Source organism: Caloenas nicobarica, chromosome 3 (assembly GCF_036013445.1).
Source record: "Caloenas nicobarica isolate bCalNic1 chromosome 3, bCalNic1.hap1, whole genome shotgun sequence".
NCBI classification, from domain to species: domain Eukaryota; kingdom Metazoa; phylum Chordata; class Aves; order Columbiformes; family Columbidae; genus Caloenas; species Caloenas nicobarica.
In genome coordinates, this window is record NC_088247.1 from 94919542 (window position 1) to 94939231 (window position 19690).

The following is a 19690-nucleotide window of genomic DNA, read 5'->3' on the forward strand; positions in this document are numbered from 1 at the left end:
CCTTTGCAGAAACATGTCTTTGCAGAAGATGAAGTGGATAACACAATGCATTTTCGTGCACAAACAGTTAAACTTTATTAAGTCTGTAAAGCTTTGCGCTGGATAAGTCAGTTCTTCAGGTACAGTTAGTCAGCTGATGTGCTGAAGGCAGGGACTGCATGACTGATTTCCGCCCGCTGCTTCTGACATCTCTGTGGGACTCACTCTGTTTCTTAAGGCTGCATTCACCTAGGACAGGGAAAGAAATAGATATTACTCACAAATTCTTACTCTGAAGATGCAAAACAATGAAAAATCATAATTCAAACCATAAAAAATAAAAATAAAATTTAAAAAAAATTTCCAAACCTGGAAGAAGCTTCAGACTACCTGGTTGATGCAGCTTTGTTGTGGGGTCCTTGGGCTAGCCCTGCACCTCCTGCTAGTAGTTCAGGTGTCTCTGCATTCTTCTGGCAAGCAGAGCCTCAAAGGAGTCCATACAGAAAAATATAGGCATGTTCGTCATGACTCTCTTTCACGTGTTTGTGAGTGCCCTTGCTTTCTTTAGGTTTCACCTCATGCCAATCAATAGTTAGAAAACTCCAGTATGGGGTAGGATCTGAAAAGGATATTTTTGAAATGACCTATTGAAGTCATCTGTTTTTCTGTTCTGCCAGTCTTTTTCATGCAATGAAGATTGCCTTGTATTTTTAAGGACATTATTCCAAAGCCTGATATTTCAAGAATTTCTTTTTCCTTAATAGATGTATTACTTTTGTGTCTACAGTTATAATGTTACCTCCATTCTTGGTGTTTACATTGCAAATACTACCAGACTGCTGTTCGAAGTCCTTTCTCTGAGAGCTCTTAGATGTGCTATAAATGTGTTTATACAGAAAATTAAATATAAATCTATTACAAGGCATTGCTCAGCTCAGAAAATTCCCTGTTTTTCATCACATGGTTCTGGTAATCTCATACTCAACTGACTGTAGTATTCCATGTAGGATCATATGGGAACTGTGTAAATTAGAACTGTTAAAATGACCAATTTGCATTCAGAATGCATATGAGAGTGCAACACAAAGTTGTATTGATCTTTGCAGCTGTGTTGCAAGCTGTTGTATAATTGGCTGTCTGCAATTACTCCTAGGTGTCCTTTGTTCTTCATTCTTTGAGTTTTTTTCATTTGATTGTGGACATACATGAGGATGTTTTCTTCCAGATGGATTCAACTGCTGGTGTAGTCTTCTAGTGGCCATGCCTGTTTTTTGCTCAGCAGTATCTGTGGAAAGCATAAGTTTCCACTTCTCCCACATCCTTTTGGAAGAACACAGAACTAATTTGGCTGTCTTTCTGCCTGTACTTTTAGTGACGGCTTAGTCAAAATACCTGGGAAAGAATCATACTGTTCCGTGTATCTATCTTGTGATTGCCAGAAGTGGGTACCTCAGCGTAGACGTGTCCTGGAAGGCACCATGAGTCCACAACACCGGTAGGAAGGTCGTAGCCTTTTCTTTGTCTCAACTAGAGCTTCTCCCGCAGCATTTGTAATTTTCTCAGTCCCTAGAGCAACTATTTCCTTTCTCCATCTTGAAGATAAAATAATTCCTACTCAAAATGTACTCTAATTGAGATTTGTTTTGCCCTCTCCATTTGCCTGCAATACTGTGTCTGTTCACTGGCTTTACAGGTGCTACATCTGGAGAGGAACATGGTGAGGAATGGCCAGCAAGATCCTTCCCTCATGTTGGGTGCGCACGGCCTTCTCAAGCCATGTCTGCCTTTTCTTCACAAAATTCCCGTCATTATTATCATAACGATGTTAAGTTCTTTGGCTACTGATGATTTTATTACAGCGTTCCCAACCTCTGCAGAGCAAGTTGTGACAATATTTGCAGTGTTGTTATGTTAAAAATTATTTTATGTGTTATTAGTTTTATTATTTTTAATATATACTGTATTACATAATATAAAATAATATGATGTTCTAATATAATCTCTTCTTAAATTAAAAAAAAATATGTGTCTTCTGTAGCAAAAAAAAGTATTTGGGAGATCTGGGTGTCCAGCATCTGAGACAGCCATTTTATTTCTGTCAGGTCTTTTTGACATCACGTAGCCTTGTTACAGAGAGTTAAAATGCTTTGAATGCTATGAAGGGAGGAGGAGGGGGAAATTTTGGCCAACAGTCAGTTGTCTGAAGTCTTTCATCTGACAATGCTTGTGCCTCTCTTGCGCTGATCACAAGATCATTAGGTTATCAAGGAAGACAGTTAGTGAGGCCAATACTAGGCATAAAACTCTTTGTCACACGTTGATATTACTATGCATTTGTCAACTCCCACGTCATTAGCTTAAATTGCCTGTTCATTGGTATGCATAATTATTCTGCTTTGAGTTCATCCTCTTATTTTTCGGATGGCTCTGTGATGAGACTGCTGCTAGGCAGGAGTACTGCTAGAAGGTCTTGGAGCACAACCAGGCAAAGGTTAAAAATGGCTATTACTATATTCCAAAACATTTATTCCTTCATTGCTCATCTTCTCTTCTCAGATGTCATCCTATGAATGCAGTGTGACACATCGAAAAACCCCAATGAACCCTTCCAACAAATATTTGTTCACAGTAGATGCATGATTCATGAGGTGTTGTTCTGCCAGCATATGGACATCATGGTTTTGTCCTGTTTATTATTAACTACTTGGAATCTTATAAACTTCTCTAATATTACCCTTCTTCAGTGTTTGTTTTGGAGACTACAGTTTTTTCTTTATTCGAGATGCTATAAACAATGTAATTTCATGAATCACTATACTGTAGGGACTGGTATAGTTAATGTTTTTAATAGAAGTTGCTGGCATCCATGAGTTGTTTCTCATTAATGGGTGGAGGTTTAGTGTGGGTTTTCTCAACATGGCCTAGGAAAGTCACGGTGTAAGTCCAAGATAGCCTGATCAAAAGTGGATGCCAATCAGTAAAGGTGAAATGCATTTCACCCACACTTAATGGTCTAAATTTGGCTTTAGATGCATGTGAGTCATTTACTTTTTTTTTTTCTCCCTTTTGACCATTAATAGAAAAAGGCCTGTGTCCAGAGGGTGATTCATCTGAACTATGTAAATCACCTAGAATTAGGATGAGATTATTGCTCTCTGGTAGTCCCTAACTTTCTCTGTTGAATAGTGTGCAGGAATCCTAGATGAGGTTTAGAGGAGGTACCCAGCTTTTACACAGGTAAAAGTAAATGGCACGAATCTTGCCAACAAAGACAGCCATAGCATTTAGCTAAATGTAAGCTCCGCTTCTTCAAGTACTTTCTCGCATTCTAAAATGTAGTGAGATTCAAAGAGAAAGGAACTGACATATACCACTGAAATGCTTTTTGACACATATTTCTGAGAAATGTAGAAGGAATTAATGAAAGTATGGTCCTGAATGAAAATCGAGCCTTCTCTATTCAGCGTGATTACAAACACAACAGTACCTTATAATTCATTGTCTGTTGCACAAAAGTAATGTGATTAGCTTGGAATGTAAATCTCGTGATATTGCTACTTTCTGAGTGTGCAGAAACTTCCTTTTAGAAGATGACACTCGACTGAAAATCTTCTGTTTTTGAAAACAGGACTGAAACTTTACCAGGAAGTTAGAGTTTGTTGTGCTTTGTTTTGATGAAAAACCTTGCAGTGAGCCTTAACATGACTGTGCTGAGAAAATGAGTGGAGCAAACTGGTGAAAATATTGATAGCTATTTTCACTACAGTGCTTTCCACCAGTCACCCAGCTTTCCTAAATCCATTGTGTGTTTTGGCTGTAAGACAAGTAGTCTGTGTTTTCTGAAATTAAATTTGGACACTATGAACATGTTGCAATCGTGTTTTGAAGATTAGATACTAAAATAAATTCTCTTCCTTCAGTAATGATTTTGAAAATTGTCCAGATTCCTGTATCTTTGACTGTTGCTTAAGTCAAAGGTACCAGTCAGAAAGTGCAAAGGGTTCATTTCGAGACTGGGTTTTTCGCTCTAATTTATATGGTCATAATGTGCTTTCTTACTCATGTCAGCATCTAAGTTGGTTAGTTTCTGTTTTCCATGGTAATATTTTTAAAGTACAGATGGTCTCATTCTCTTCTCACTCTAGATCGATACTGAAGTTACTGCTATTTGGTAGTGGTGTCAATACCACTAGGCCCAGATTCATTATGATATGCCTTATTTAAATTCAGGCTAATTCAAGCATATCAGGCAAGTTTTCAAGTATTAGCTAACATTGTGTTATAACTCTTGCAGCTAATCAACAATTTATTCAAAATGTATTCCAGAACTGGTATTTAGGACTTGAAGTATTTGTTGGTGCTTTCCAGCATATTCATTAACTATGTTTGTGTGTTTTCTTTTGCCTTGCAAAGCCAACAAAATCTTTAGCAAATTGCTGTTTTGTGTAGAATTACAGGCAATTGGTATTATTTTGCAAAGCATCTGCAACATAAAAATGAGTCGTTGAAATTTCAAAGTTTAATATGCTGGAGAGAGAAAAGAAACCAAAGTATATAAAGCCTTGTAGCAATAAACATTTTATTTTGCTTATGTTGTGATATTCACTGACTGTAAGCCACACAAATCAGATTTCTGTTCTTTGCTTTTGCAGCTGCTGCTTTTACGTGTTTCATTCACAGTGCTTTTGCATGAAGTAGCAAGCTGACACTCGCAATGTTTTCTGTTCATTTTTCTCAGAGCTCTAGCTTGGGATGACATGGTCTATGAACCGTATTTGAATCTGTGAACTATGTTTGATTTCTGTAGGCATAGGGCCAGCATCAGTATATCTCCATGCTGTTTTGATCTGAACAAATTCAAAAGCATTTTAAAAAGAGGTTGGTACTGTTAGCCCTATTTTATAGCTATAAAACCTGAAGCAGGTCTTGTATAGCCTGGTGTCCTATGGTCAGCTAAGCAGTATTGCCTGGATTTCACTGGGAACTCATGGAAGGAGGACTCACAAGGTTTTGAAGTGGTTGTAGGATTTGAGGTCTGAGGTACTGTAGGCAGTCTCATTGTGTTTTGTTTCATTTTTAAGGTATTTCTTATAGCTAGGAACTTGAACCTGCAGCACTTGAGTTCTGTTGCTGATTCTCTCATTGATTTGGAAAGATGGTCAAAATTACTGTGCCTCAGAGAAGTTTAAATCAATCTCTGTCAACTTCACTGCAAGAATTGACTAGTGTCTGCAGTTGCTAAAATAAAGTGAAAAGAATCGTGATTAAGGCTTATCCTTTCAGGCTTAATAGTAGTAATTTTAAGTATTCCTTTTATTGAAACAAATGGTGGTTTTCCTCCCTGTATTTGACTTGAGGCTTGTTAGACCACAAATTAATGGAACAGAAGTCCTTGTGAGCTTTGCCTAACTAAGAACTGAAGACTCACTTAAAGATAAACAGCGCCTGACAACTTTCTATTCCCTTCTTTTTAGGAATCATCACTTATAAGGAAACTAGTAGGGACAAATAAACAAAATCCCTGCAATTTAAGACAAAATACTTGAAGAAAATATTCCTCATACTTTTCAGATAATTAAGTTATTTAAAATTTAACTGCGCCTGAAAGAATAATAAAACTTTCTCTTGCTGTTTTAGAAATAACTTTTACATCCTTCATCTCCTTTACTTTGACATACATGGTGAACTAGATCGAGATTTACATACAGATATTTCATCTGCCAATCTATCTAATTGCGCTTTGAAGGTTTCTATCAGTGCACTTTTCCAGTACCTTGTAAATCATTAGTTTAACATTAAACACATCTTTCCCAGATATCCTTGCTTCAAGCATCTGTGTTGAAGTCTGCTGAAAGAAATGGGAATCCCTTGACTGACTGTCATGGACCAAATCTCCCAAAGATACTTTGGCCTAAATTTCATGTTTGCCTAGACACAATGATGTGAATCAAATTTCACCCTTCCTTAAGGAATGAGCTCTTTGTTAACTATATTTGCAACTACAACTGGAAACAGAATTATAAGGAAGCACAGTGTAATATTGTTTAGAGTTTAGGCCTCTATTTTGATGAGATATTTGATAAGGGTATTTTATACTAATTCTGACTCTTATCGCAATTTTATTTTTGTAAATTTTATTTCTTCTATTTACATTTTACCAAGGAAGCAGATTGCTGTTATTTACATGCTGAAATATATTGACTAATATTTACATATTCATGTACTGGCATAAGAACATTGAATCCAGACTGAAACAGAGAGCTGTCATGCATGATTTCCACTTTATGCACTCTAATTTAGATACCTTAAATAATTACATGCTCTTATCTATGTGCCTGATTGATTTTAATGATATCAAAGTGGCAGAGTGACTGCAAATGAAATTCCTCACTCAACAAGTCATCCAATAATTATTTCTGTGAAAAGTTGCAGAATTTTCCTGAAAAGTGCCTCAAATTACTCCATCAGGACTAAGCACATTTCTGGGAGGCGTATTTCCCTGAAATTTAGATCTTTACTCTCAAAATTAGGTCAGAAAAGCTATTCTGTCAATACTGCAATGTGATTGATATACTTTTGATCATAAATCCAGTGTTTCTCTTGCACTTACCAAATAAATGAGGATTTTCCATGTGGTAAGTGAGGAAAAACAGCCTGTTTCAGAAGCACGGGAAGGGCAAAACTACATGTGTCCTCCTTTATTTTTCTTTTCCTCTGGCAAAAGCCAGTGAAGGGGCTTAGGGAAGAGAATAGTCTCCTTAAGAAATGAGCAGAGATTGTTGCGAGGAAGGGAGGGAGAAAAGATTTAGGGAGAGCACAAAGTGCTGCCATTGGAGAGAGCTGAGACAGCTGAACTGGAGTGATACAGACTTTTCATTATCAGAAACAACTACTCCGTCGAGAACAGCATGGGACTTCATGAAATGTTTTTGAACTTGGACTCCTGATAGGAGTGCGTTACATAACTTGTGCTTTGTGAATGCTGGCAACCGGCAACCTACAGAAAGACACAGCCAGAAGCAGCGCACTCGGCTGCTTGCTTTTTAAAAAAAATATATATCTGGGCCAAGCATTAAACAGACAAGCCTATCTTTACCCTTCCTTCTGCCCCCTCTGTCAACAGAAGCCTGGTTTTCATCACAGATTAATAAATGAAACCTTCTATCATTTTCCCGTGCTTCCCACAGCCTTTTGGTAGGAGTTAACAATGCTCCGAGTCAACATTGCCATGATGCTTGAAATATCTTTGCATGTTTTTTCATTTGAAAGAGTCGTGGTGATGGGGTTAGAGAGAGGGTTTTAAACTGCCAGCATGTACAACCTCAGAAACTTCAGGATGGTTGTGATTGCATTTGATTTGACAAAACCCTGTTGGAGAGCTGTGGCTATTGCTTATGTATTTCAGTTTTATAATAACAATTTTTTTAAAGATCCCATGTTATATATTTCACTGTCTCCCGAAGTGATTATTTGTATCATTTGCTGTTAAGGAAATATGTCTAAGTGCTGAGGAATTCAAATTAAGCAGGCTCAGCTGGAGCGAATAGCTGGAGGATTTCACAATACCATTCTGAAATTAGCGGCAGGCCCAGAAGCCAGGGAAATTCTTGAATTTTGGGGCTTTACCATAGTGGACATAGCCACTAAATCTTACTTATTTGTTTTCAAATCAGTGGGTTTTTAGACCATGTTATTTCACAATCCCCTGTCAGTGGTTGTTCCTCTTTTTTACTTTCTCTTCCATCTGCCCTAAAAAAGATGCAATCTTAGCCAAACAAGCAGAACCTCTTCCACATTTCTAAGAGAAGTGCTTATAGTACTAAACACCATAGAATTTTGTTGGTTTCAGGTGGTTTATTTATGAGAAAAAAAATGGAATAATTGTCCTTGGAGGCAGAGACAAACCTGCTGAGCCCTAAAGGAAACTGCATTGTAGGTAATTACTGAATTTGTGAAAATTTAACGGAAAAAAGACATATTAAATTGCACTCTAACATATCCTTTTCTGCATAGTGCGTTCATAAAAAAAAAAAAAAGTTAGAACTTCTCCATGTTGTGTAACTTTTTGATTCTCTGTTTACATGGGAAGCACTTCTCTGTTTTGCTTTCCGAGGGCCATCATTCCCTGCCCGCCTAATCTGCTGTTGCTAACAAAAAAATGCCAGTAACAAACCAGGGAGGAACATCCTTCTCTGGCCCTTTGTTTTCACTCTGCTAGGTGAACACATGTGTTTTTCCCTTCGCCTTTTCTCTTTTCTCCTTTTCACTTCTGGGAAAGGAAACCATTTGTACGCTGCACTAAGGAAAAGTGATGGAAAAGTGGAAGCCCATACTTTTCTCCTTAGCAAGCGGAGATCTGTTTTCAGTCTGATGTTTGGTGAAAGGAAGCTTCAGAGCTCGGGCCAGCTGCCAGGAATGTCTGATTTCCTTTCCACCCACTCCTATGATCCTCCCTTTTGGCAGTGATTACCGATGACCACAGCTGTCATGCTAGGTCATGGTAAGCTGTCAAGCAAGGTAGTATATGAGATGTACAAGGCCCAGTCCTTGATCTGCACTGAAGAACAGGATCTTGGTATCAGGCAGTGCGTGAGCATTCCACCGCAAGCAGTGTCGGGCTGATGTCAGCTTGCTGTTCTGGTTTCTTGAGAAGGTGGGCAAGCAGGAGGTGCTTCTCTAGCCAATGGAAAGCTTCTTCACAACTTTTCCATAGTTAGTGATATCCTGAAGCATGAGGAGGGGTTGTAATTTAGTCAGAATGGATGGCTGTCTCGAATGGGTAAGTCCTTCCAGCCAGCTGAAGCTACAAATAGCATTTTGGGTTGTTCTCACCTAGTAAGTATGTAATAATGCAGAGAATTCCATAATCAGTGATCAAAAAAATAGTGTTCAGGTGGTTGTGCTGCATGCAGCACTCTGTATGGGTGACTGACTATTGACATAATGGAAGTGGCTGAAAATCACCACAGAACTGCAGACTTCAGTTCAGAAAATGAAGGATACTCTTGTTAGGGACATAACTTCTATAAATAGGACTCGCACTCTACGTAAGGCAGTATTTTGTTAAGCTTCACATGTTCAGTGCCAAGTGCATAAATGTCTTCTGAAGAAGTAGTACTTTACTATGTTCTATACCAGGAGTTTCAAAATCATTTTCACTGGGGGCCACATCAGCCTCGCAATTGCCTTCAAAGGGCCGAATGTAACTTTAGGACTCTATGAATGTAGGAGTAGTTACATTCAAAAAGTCCTGAAATTACATTCGGCCCTTTGAAGGCAATTGTGAGGCTGATGTGGCCCCCAGTGAAAATGAATTTGACACCCCTGTTCTTTACTGTTATGCCGGCTTCATAATGCACTTTTTGCTGGAGCTTCTCTTCCTCTTCTGACAGTGTATTAAATAACACGACTAAAATCTGATAGGTGTTTGTTCTGTATGTCTTCCTCCAAAGCGGGAGGCATTTGAAATGGAGTGTTTGTTTTAAAAATGTATAAGAGCAGGTTGCTTTCCATTTCCCAGAGAAAAATGGTCAACCCTCGAGAGACAGAAGGTCATAAATGCTGTGATCGTACATGGTTTTTGGGGGAGTTAATTGCAGCTTTAGGTTGGCACAGCCAAGAAACCTGCCTTCTAAATAGCCTCAGGGTGTGTGGACGTAGGTGATGCTGGTTTCCTTCAGTTCTCATTTAAGATCCATGGGATCTTGCTCCAGTTGGAAGTATGATCACCTTAAAAAGTCCCATCTGAACTTCATTTGGTATGATTTACTTTGGAACGGTAAAGATGATTTCGGTTCTTTTGCTCTTTGTTCTCACAAAACACCTATGGCCTTGTAACAAATCTTACATAAAATTAAATTTGATTTTATTAAGCTCTTACACAAGGTTGGGAGAAAATTCCAGGAATCCTCTGGACAAGAGCCGGTTTCTTTACAGATTTATCCTGGCCAAACAAGGCAACTAATGACTACTTTCACAAGGCTGGGAAATCCACAGCTACAGCTAAGAGAGGTAAAAAAATGTAATAAATAAACAAGTCTGTCCACAAACCCTTCCTCAGGAAACCAGCATGGGAAGCACAGGCATTTAGAATGACAGTCCAGCATGTTCTGCCAAAGAGAGACGTTCCAAAACAGCTGTAGAAATGGCTATGGTTTCCTTGAACGTCCATTTTAATAGCATTATAGCCTCAACTGTTTACATGTTAATCTAATTGTTTTCATGCTGTCAGCTGTATCTATTGCAATCGTATAAAGTTTTAAACCCATGCAAGTAACCCTTAAGAGGGAGTGACAAACTTCAACAAATGCTGCTGTCCATGAACCCAGCTACCGTCCAGCCCCCATTCATTCAGGTACAGTTGGTTTTGAGGCTGTGATAGAAACTGTTTGGTCTCCCTGTGGGATACCACGTTTGCTTCATTTGTGCAGAAAGCTTTTCAGAACTGTCCCATGTCTGGAGCACTCAGGAATGAATGTGCTTCCTCTCTTTGAATGATGGGTGAAATCCTGGTGGAAAAGGAGGTATTTAAATAACCACATTGCCACGTAGAGTATCTCATTATTTCAATCCTCAGAGTCCCTGATCTGTCTGAGCACATATTCATAGTCAGCCTGGTGAATGCTCTCTGTGGCTACTTATCAGCTGTGAGTCTGTGTTTCCATTTTACAAGTGCAATTGCATAACATAAGAATACAGTATGTCTTGTCATTAGTAGAATTTTTTTTTTTTTTGTCTCCAAGAACAGAAAGTTCCAACATAGCACAATCCTTCTTTGTGTAATCTTATATGCTTTCTTCTCATTGCTTTGCTGTCTTGGATTGTGGAACATAATTACTGAGACACGAAAGGATTTCTGTATCGGGTCCTCACTGCCGTGTTAGTGAGTTTAGCTTTAAATATATTTGCAACTGGAAGGACCTGTGTCCATACTTCCGAACTCCCCACACTTAACCAACCCAAACTGACTTTTGGGAGCAGTCTCTGGCCTATACTAACTCCTGAGCTGTGTAGGAATTAGCTGTAACCTGGCACACTCCCAAATGCCAGCTGACCCAGACTAAAACCGTGTCAGGGCTGCTCCAGCACTTTAACAAGAAAAGCATTTGACATTGCTTAATCTACCAGTATATGTGCAGCTCTTAGCCACAAGACAGACCCATCTGTACTGGTCAAAGTGAGGACTCAAGCCCCTTAAGTGAAACTCATATGCCTACATTTCAGTTCAGACTGAGAGTTTGCAAGGCCATCTGCAGTCATCGTTGTTTCTGAAAGCCCAGGGACACAATTTTGCCAACAAATTCCTTGAGTAGTACAGCCTTTATTCAGAAATAATACAATTTTGGTAAGACTGACTGTCTTGGCAAGTTGAAAGCACCATCAGAAGCCACAAAGCAGGCTTCCCTGATTTGACATCTCCTGAAGGGCTGGGTTTGGTAGGTCTGCTTGTGGTGACAGTGGTGGGTTGGGCACAAAAGCAAGCATCCATGGCTACTTCCCTTCAGGACTGTGTGTAGTGCTTGTGGTGAAATGCTGAGCTGTGTGTTCAAACCTGTATCCTTCACTTCAGATAACTACTGAGACTTACATGGAAGAACTCTGGGGTTTTCTGCTGAGTGGGGGATATGTGGATTTAGGATCCTAAGGGCACTGTGAGTGTAGGGTCCTAGTTGCCTGTTTCCTTTGGAAGTCTTCTGTCCTCTGTGCTATAGCTTAAGGTGAATGGTGATATTAACACTGGATGTGTAAAACAAGAGAATGATCTTGATCTAGTCAACCACACCTAAAGGGACATATGAGGCCTCTGAATACAGAAGGGGTTCATGAATATTTCCTATGACCATCAGTAAGTTTAAAGAAGCTCTGCAGTGCAGAGAAATGAGGGATTCCAGACACACTTCTCCATTTGGCATTTCCTTCAGCAGCTTGATTGACTGAGGCCTCTGGCTGCTGGAATCCCATCATCATGCATGTAAGTGCTTTGTGATCGGTCGAGAGCTGCTACCTGGGCTGAGACTGCACAACCTGCTCTGGGAGCTGGGCCCCTGCAGCAGAAGTAAGCATAACATCATCATATGAGAGTCCCACTGAAGATGTAAGCAGCATTGACCCAAGGAAATTGCAGGCAGATGTCCAGTGTCCTCAGGTAATGCCTTGACTGTGGGGGCTGTGTATCAGCTAGAGGGTAGATCATGTTGCTGTAAATAAAATGTGGTGCTTTGAAGTGAAGATGTTCTTGTCCATCTCAGCAGAACTTGTGCTAACAAGGAAATTCCTGAAAAAACGCTGCAAAGAGACCTTCATGTTCTCCATCTGTCCACACTGCATGAGAATTTTGTACCCCTTGCAGCACTTCTGTGCATTTTACTTCTCTTGTCAGCCAGTCTTGCCCTTATATTTGAGAAATATTTGTATCTTATTTTCTACATGAGTGTCTATCAAGCAGCTGCTTCAAGATAGACTTTGGACTAAGAATGCTCCATTGGTCAAAACTTATATACTGTTGGTACCAGTAACTCTATAGGATATCAGAGAACATTGAATACCCACTTTTTGAAGGCTGTGAACTGGCTTGTGTTGGATAATCAGAAACGAGAATCAATACTCAGTTTTGAAAGATTAGATTTACAGTTGTAAAATGTCTTCCCACTTCCAGCACAATGTTTTATGTGCATGGTAAGGAGGGAGTGTTAATTAAAAACTGTGTATAAGAACGCATATTTTGATAACTGGGACTGTTGTGAAATGTAGATTGACTCAGACATTTTTAGGACGTGCTAAAACACTAAAGAAAAAATCACTAAAAGTGCATAAAATTCTACTTGCTTGCTAACTGAAGAGACATTCAACAGAAGTTAAATGGAGGTAAATTTCTGTTTAGGCCTGTTTCAGTATTTTGACTGACACCTGGCATAGGATGTGAGCCAGATTTAACAGAAGACTGCTTGATGCTTTGTGAAGAAGAGCCTTCCGCTAGTGTTAAGGAAACTGGATTAGAAATGGCTGCTTTTCTCACGAAGGAGACATCAGTCATGGAGTTTTATTCCTTTGAGTGCCCTCAAGAGACCAGGCAGTTCTGATCGGCAAGGAGCGCTGCTGACTCAGGCTGCTGCGGGAAGGCGTGGAAGCCCAGCCAAGGAAATCTCTGACCTTCACTTTGCTGCTGACCCTCACTTGGGTTTTCCTGCCTGGAAGAGAGGCAGTGGGCTGGGGTAGCTGGGGAGGAAACAGAGACCAGAGCCATTGACCTCAATCTGAACACAATACAGAAAAAGACAATAAACTCCAGGAGGAAAAACACAGGAGTAATTTACCTAGGAGGAAGTGAGAATATTAAATTCTTTCAAGTAACTTCAGGAGGTGTAATAGAGGAAATCTGTTGAAAACACACAGGGAAGACATCTGTCTCTAGCCAGTGAGCCCTGTGACACACAGTAGCATTGGATATCTACTATATAACTGATTACATACATACAAATTATTAAATCTGTGAATGCCATGGGATTATTGCAATTGTGCATTCATGTTGCTTTTCTGTGTCTGGAAAAGTACAAAGGTTATAAACTGTAATAAATTCATCCTCATTTATCTGTTCATCTGAATATAAATTCAAGGTGGCAAAATTGTAAGCCCACTTGTCCAGAGTTGACTAAGATTTTTAATGTGCGTCACGGTGGCCTGTGATGGAGTTCCTCTCCTTGAAGGCCTGTTTTACCCATTTTACCCAGTACTATAATACTACTTCTCCCTCTCCCTGTTCTGTCCTCTCCCCTTTTCCATGTATTCAAAAACATATTCTGTTTAGTACAGAGAAGAACTGTAGCTATATGAATTGCCAAAAACATGAAAAGGTTTTGATATTTCCTTTTCTGCAGTTTGCACAAGTGTGTCACCTTGGCTCTAGGTATTCACAAAACTCCTCTGCTCTTGATGTTTATCCTTACCAGAGAGTGGGAAGATCTTTGTGCAGTCAAGCCTCTTTGTTACAAACACGGGAAAGCAGCTAGAAAGCCAATTTGTAACAGCGGACAAGTTATAAATAGTAACTTACAGAATCATACTCTGAACAGAAATTCTTTGGTTCTATTCATTACAGTATTATGTTACATTGACTCTGGTTTCCACGTACCAGACGTGTATAGCATATGCTTTATCACATCCTTAGGTTCTTAGACACAGAGATCAATTAACATATGTCAAAGGTAATTCTTATACTCTACCTGTGCCTGGCTAACTGAGAGCACCTATGCATGTGGAGGGGACGGAGCACCAGAATTCAGGTCTCTTAAAGGAATTGTTTCCTGTCAGATGATGAAGATCAAATAATGGAAAGTATTCTCTTTTTCTCCAGTCTCTAGAGTTTGATATTTTTATAACTCTTAACCCAGACTAAATCTTCATGCATTCTGAATGTGAAAAAATAGAGAAATTCTGTCTTTTATAAAATACGCTTTAATTAAAAAGAAACTAGAAAACCATCTTTGGAGTAACTCTTTCTATAAGAAAGAGACAAAAAGAACCAACTTATCATCCCGTCCCCACAAACTAAATCTTAACAGCATAATTCTATAATGAAAGCGAAAATAAAATTTATTCCTTTCTCCTAATTGATGCAATATTACCAGGTAATTGCAATCCTTTTTGTATGTGTGTCTAGGACTCTGTGCTCATGTTCAGTGCTGTGAAAGTCTAGGAAGATTCTATTTTGCAATGTTGAAAGCAGTTCTTCTTCTTTCAAGGAAAGTAATACATTTTGTTGACAGTTATGACTAAGCGTGCCCAAGTGCAAGACACACTGAGTAAAATGGTATGGTTGTAAGCCTCTTAATTTTCTGCCCAAAGCACCCTGGGAAAAGTGTTTCCAGAATCTACCACGTAGCATACAGGTAAATGAAGAACATACCGATTTCTTACTATTGATGTGTCTCATCGTTCCCTACTTTGGCATGTCTTTTCTTTATTCCCTGTACTAATACTGTATGTGACTGAACACATGGAAATATATCTTACCGTATCAGTATTTCCTTGACATTGACAACTTTGAGCAGTGACATCATAAAATGAGGAAATGAGAACAGCTTTGAAAAAGAATCATCTCTAGGTTTGACACTCTGTTGACTCGCCAAGAATGAAAGAGGGGTTTGATATTTTGTTTATTACTAGTTCATTGTGTATTACTAAGGCTACGTGATGTGTTTGGGTGGCCTAATTCTCTTTCCCATAATTTAAAAGAATTCCCAAGTGCAGGAGTACTTCTGGGAAAACAAAAGAATCAGATCAATCGAGGAGATTTGATTTATATGAACTATCATCTCCCATATATTTTATCTCCAATTCTCTTACTTCAGGAAGATTTAGATATCAAATATGTAAGAATTTTGTGACAAATGCTTTAGATTCAGGCTCAGTGTGGATTTAATTTCACTAAGCAGTTCACTGCCCTCCAAATGTCTTTAGAGTTGAGGTAGTCTGTTGGTGTCCAGCAGGTTTGTGAAGACTGGTAAGTGGTTAAACCTAACTTTCTAAAAACAATATTGTCAAGTGTGATGGTATGATCAATTTAAAAGTCTTTGGGAAGTTCTACATTTCTTCTTTTGAGAATATAAAGTTATTTTTCATCTCTGTGAATTATATTGATTCTGAGTCCTCATGCAAATTAACACCAACTAGTAGGACTACTTCTAATTGCAGGGTGACATAATAAATGGGGGTGAGAAATTTCTAAAGCTGTTTGCCTTCTTGTTCACAGGCCTGTAGTGTTACATTTTTCTTATGCACTCTGGCAGGATTTGCTGTCTAAGGGAGTTTGCATCAGCTAATGGCAGAATTAGCTGTAGCAGTGTGGTAGACCTGTGATTATGTACTGTAGCTGGAGAATCATGGTGGATACAACCCTGGACCTACACCTAATGGTAAACCCAGCATCTATGGTGTCTCGGTGATGTGTGCTTCAGCCAGAGAAAAGTGTGCTCTGGATTTTTGGAAAGGCCATGTTCCAGCAGATCATGTGCCCTACAGTAGGATCTGGGTGGATTCAAGGAGAACATTTGGTTGGGTGTCTGTCTTAAAAAAAACACAAATCAATAGACCAAAGGAAATTTTGTAGTCTGTTAGTTGGCATCTGCTTCCAGTAAGAAATGAGAAAGTGAAGCTACATACTAGGTCTCCTGGTCTTCTGCATTTGCCTTTATGCTGTGCGGGTAGGGATATACAACCTTAATATGTAGTTTGTATAGAATGACTGCCCTGTATTTCAAATAGTGAATGATACTAGAGGAAAACTAAGTGGAAGATTTCATGTTGCAGGGCTGAGAAGCTAACACAAACATGCAGCTGGAGTGGTGGGCTGGATACCGTGTGCATGACCAATGTTTTTCATCCTTCTTAAAAACACTGGCACTGCTGAACAAACTGTGTGGAGTATGTTCAGCTATTTTTGATTGTTATAACTTTCTTCCTTTGGATAATCTAAAATTAAATACTCTGTGGATTCATCTACAAAAGCTCAAATTGTAAATCAGTCCTAGCTGTGCATGTGAAAGAAACCTCCTTGCAAACTGAAGGTCTCACTGCCACAGAGCAGGACTTTGACACTGACATTTGCTGTGGGATGTTTGGTCTCCTGACAGACTGGAGCAGGACAGGGAGTACATGGGGACTTCTTGGAATACATCTGAAGAGTAACGGCTAATAAAGACTTGCAATAAATAATAAGTGCCCAAGGTGATATTCTTTCTCATGAACATTTTAATAGTTTCTCTTCCCCAGTAGGGGACTCTCAGACTTCTTAATAGAGGCACAGAATGAACTCTCTGTGCCACGGCTGTCTCTCTCCATCACTTTTTGTTTTCTTCTCGCCTGTTCCTTATTGCTGGCTGCCGCTGCTCCACTCTGCCTCCAGCTGTGAGGGCAAAGTTTACGGTGTCTTCAAAACCTGCTGTTTGTTTTCTTTGTTCGGGATAAAGCTTGATGAGGCACAAAGCAAAGTGTCTCCCCTGCCCACTGGAATGCCCCAGGCAGCAGGGAGAGCGCTTCTGCAGCTCAGCCCTGCTCCCTACACTAAGCGTGAACTGGGAACAGAAGAACCAAGGCTGTTTCTGCAGAAAGACACTGTTACAGGTGGTCCTGGTGGCATGATTAACATTAGCTGAATAACTTTTTAATTGCCTTTTTCAAGGCAAACTTCAAACATTTTTATGTAGAAGCAATGTATCCTGAGGACATCCATGCTCTCTACTTAGCTCACCTTTGTCTATAGATTCTTTGTTAGACACAGGTTTCTTTCTTTTTTTGCACACTGTTTTCCTGAATTTCCAGAAGCACCCTGCATGATGGAAAACAACTTCACGTTCTACCTTGCTGGTCTACTAAATTCAATAATATCAGAAAATCTGAATAGTAGTTCTCTATCAAAGCATTTTGTTTTAAAATTCAGTCCTGCTGGGAGATTATGCCTAGCCACCTTTAAATGGTTTAGAACTGTATTTTTAACTGGAGTTAGAATATTTCCTAAAGGAACCTACAGTCTGGGATGGAGTCCAGATGTACATTTGAGATGGCTAAAATGGAAAGTCCTGATTTTTTTATTAGGCATGACATTCAGAGTGCAAAATGAAGTGTGAGCAAAGAAAGCATGTTGGCATGGCAACAGCAAGTACAATTTAATACAACAGGTTTTGATTCTGACCTGAGAAAGGAACTATTTGTCCTGAGAGTCAGCCTGTAGCCCATAAAAGTTTTAAAAGACAGCAACTTGCCTTCATTGAAGGCCAGCAACTGGAGAGATGAATACCTCAGAGCTCTCTGGCCAACAAAAGAATCTAATTATTCTAATGGTTGTTGTTCTGGTATAGATGTGCAAAAGGAATTGATTCAATAATGCATCTATTGCTCATACGATAACCGCCTGCAGGCAACCTCTTAAGCTCAGGGTCTCTCTGTTATTTTTAATAAGATATGTGATGTTTGTAGAACTGTAAGACATAATGAGGCTAATTAATTTGCAGAAAAATACACAGTGTCACTTACCAAGATTAAAATTTAGGGTTTAGAAATTCCTGTCTCCTAAATCTATGAGGAATCCACGATTATGTCCCCCCTACTTGCTATAACTATTCATCTGAAAAGACTGGGAGAAGAAATGACTATGGGAAAGCAAGCTGTTTTCTAGATCAGTTTATTAATGACTGATAGCTTAAACTGCACGTCTGATGCCAGGTATTTGGTTTTGAAGGACCTACTCATTTTCCTTTCAAGATTAGCTGCTCTGGATTCCTAAGAGTGGAGCTGGCTGCACAAGCCACATTCAAAACATTTGACTCTCTGATTCTATCTGCTGCCACCTCATCTGTCTCCATGGGAAGAGGTAAATTTACAGGACCAAAAGGAGGAATGAACCACTTTCCATTTTTCTTTTGACTCACAGGAAGAAATAAGCACCATAAATCTCAAGAGTAACTTCGATGTTCCAGGATTTGCAGTTCACCCTCTGGACTAAAGATGCTCGAAGCAGTTTGGCTAAGGGTAAGGTATGATCATCCAGGATGAACAAAAGATTCTAGATGTGACTTAGAGACTCACCATGGAGAGGACTTGAGTCACTTCAGTGGAAGGCAAGCAAAGTGTAGGCACCCATGCGCACTTTGTGACCTGAGGATCCTTGTAGTGTTTTCACCTCACTGTTTGCAGGTGTCGTCATAGAATAGTGGGCAAAGTGCTTATCAACAGCATTTGCGCTGAAGGCAATAAAATCTTCCACTGTGTAGGTGCATATGAAGTAAAGCTTTTCTAGTGGTTTGACACACCATACTATCCTCTCACCATAGCCAAATTTTAATAGCTCAAGGAATATGCAGAAACCAAAGAGTAGTATCCTTGTTGCACCATGATTTGTTGTTGTTCAAGACTTATATGACCTATTCACAGCTCTTTCTATAGTGGAAAAAAGATCATTATAAAACACACAAGACCTGAGTTTCACGCTTTTCCGAAACTGTGACTGCTGGCTGCATTTGGAATACGCATCTCAGATAATATAGGCCTACCCTGGCCTAAGTTAACAGTCCCTTTGTCTAAATATTTAATATTTTCTTTCATTTCATTTCATTAAGGTGCTTAAAACATTCCAGCATGGCTGAAAGCTTTAAATAGAAGTACACTTAAAATGCACGTTATGTGGTTCATATACTGTTGAGAGAGGGAAGAACATGAAGCAGGGCTTCAAGCAGTGAATTTCACTGTCTTTTGATGCTGTACGGGTTGAGTGCGTGTCATGAACTGAAGTCCGTTGTAGCCCTCTTTTATGTAGGTTTTTCTTTTTCTGCTTTTGGTGAACTTTTTGAAATTTTCTCCTGTTAATAATTTTTTTTTTTCGGAAGCATGCATATGTGAAATTTTGCTGTTTAATATGTCACCTAGATGCTCTCTCATTGCGGGCTGAAATCAATAGAAAGAGCCCCATTTCCTCAGTCTTTTGGAAAATTGTTTGCAGTTCTAGTATTTTTCTGATTGCTGCATTATTTCTTTTATACAAGTTTTTAGAATATAGCAGGAAACAGTGGTACCAATGCTGGGCTAAATTTAGTCAATCACATGCAGTGTAAATTGCTGCTCTCTTAAAAATACACCAGATAGACACAGCCCTTGGCTTCAACATGGTGGGATGCAGCACAGGAACGCAGTGCTTTAACAATGCATGATGAAAACACTAAAA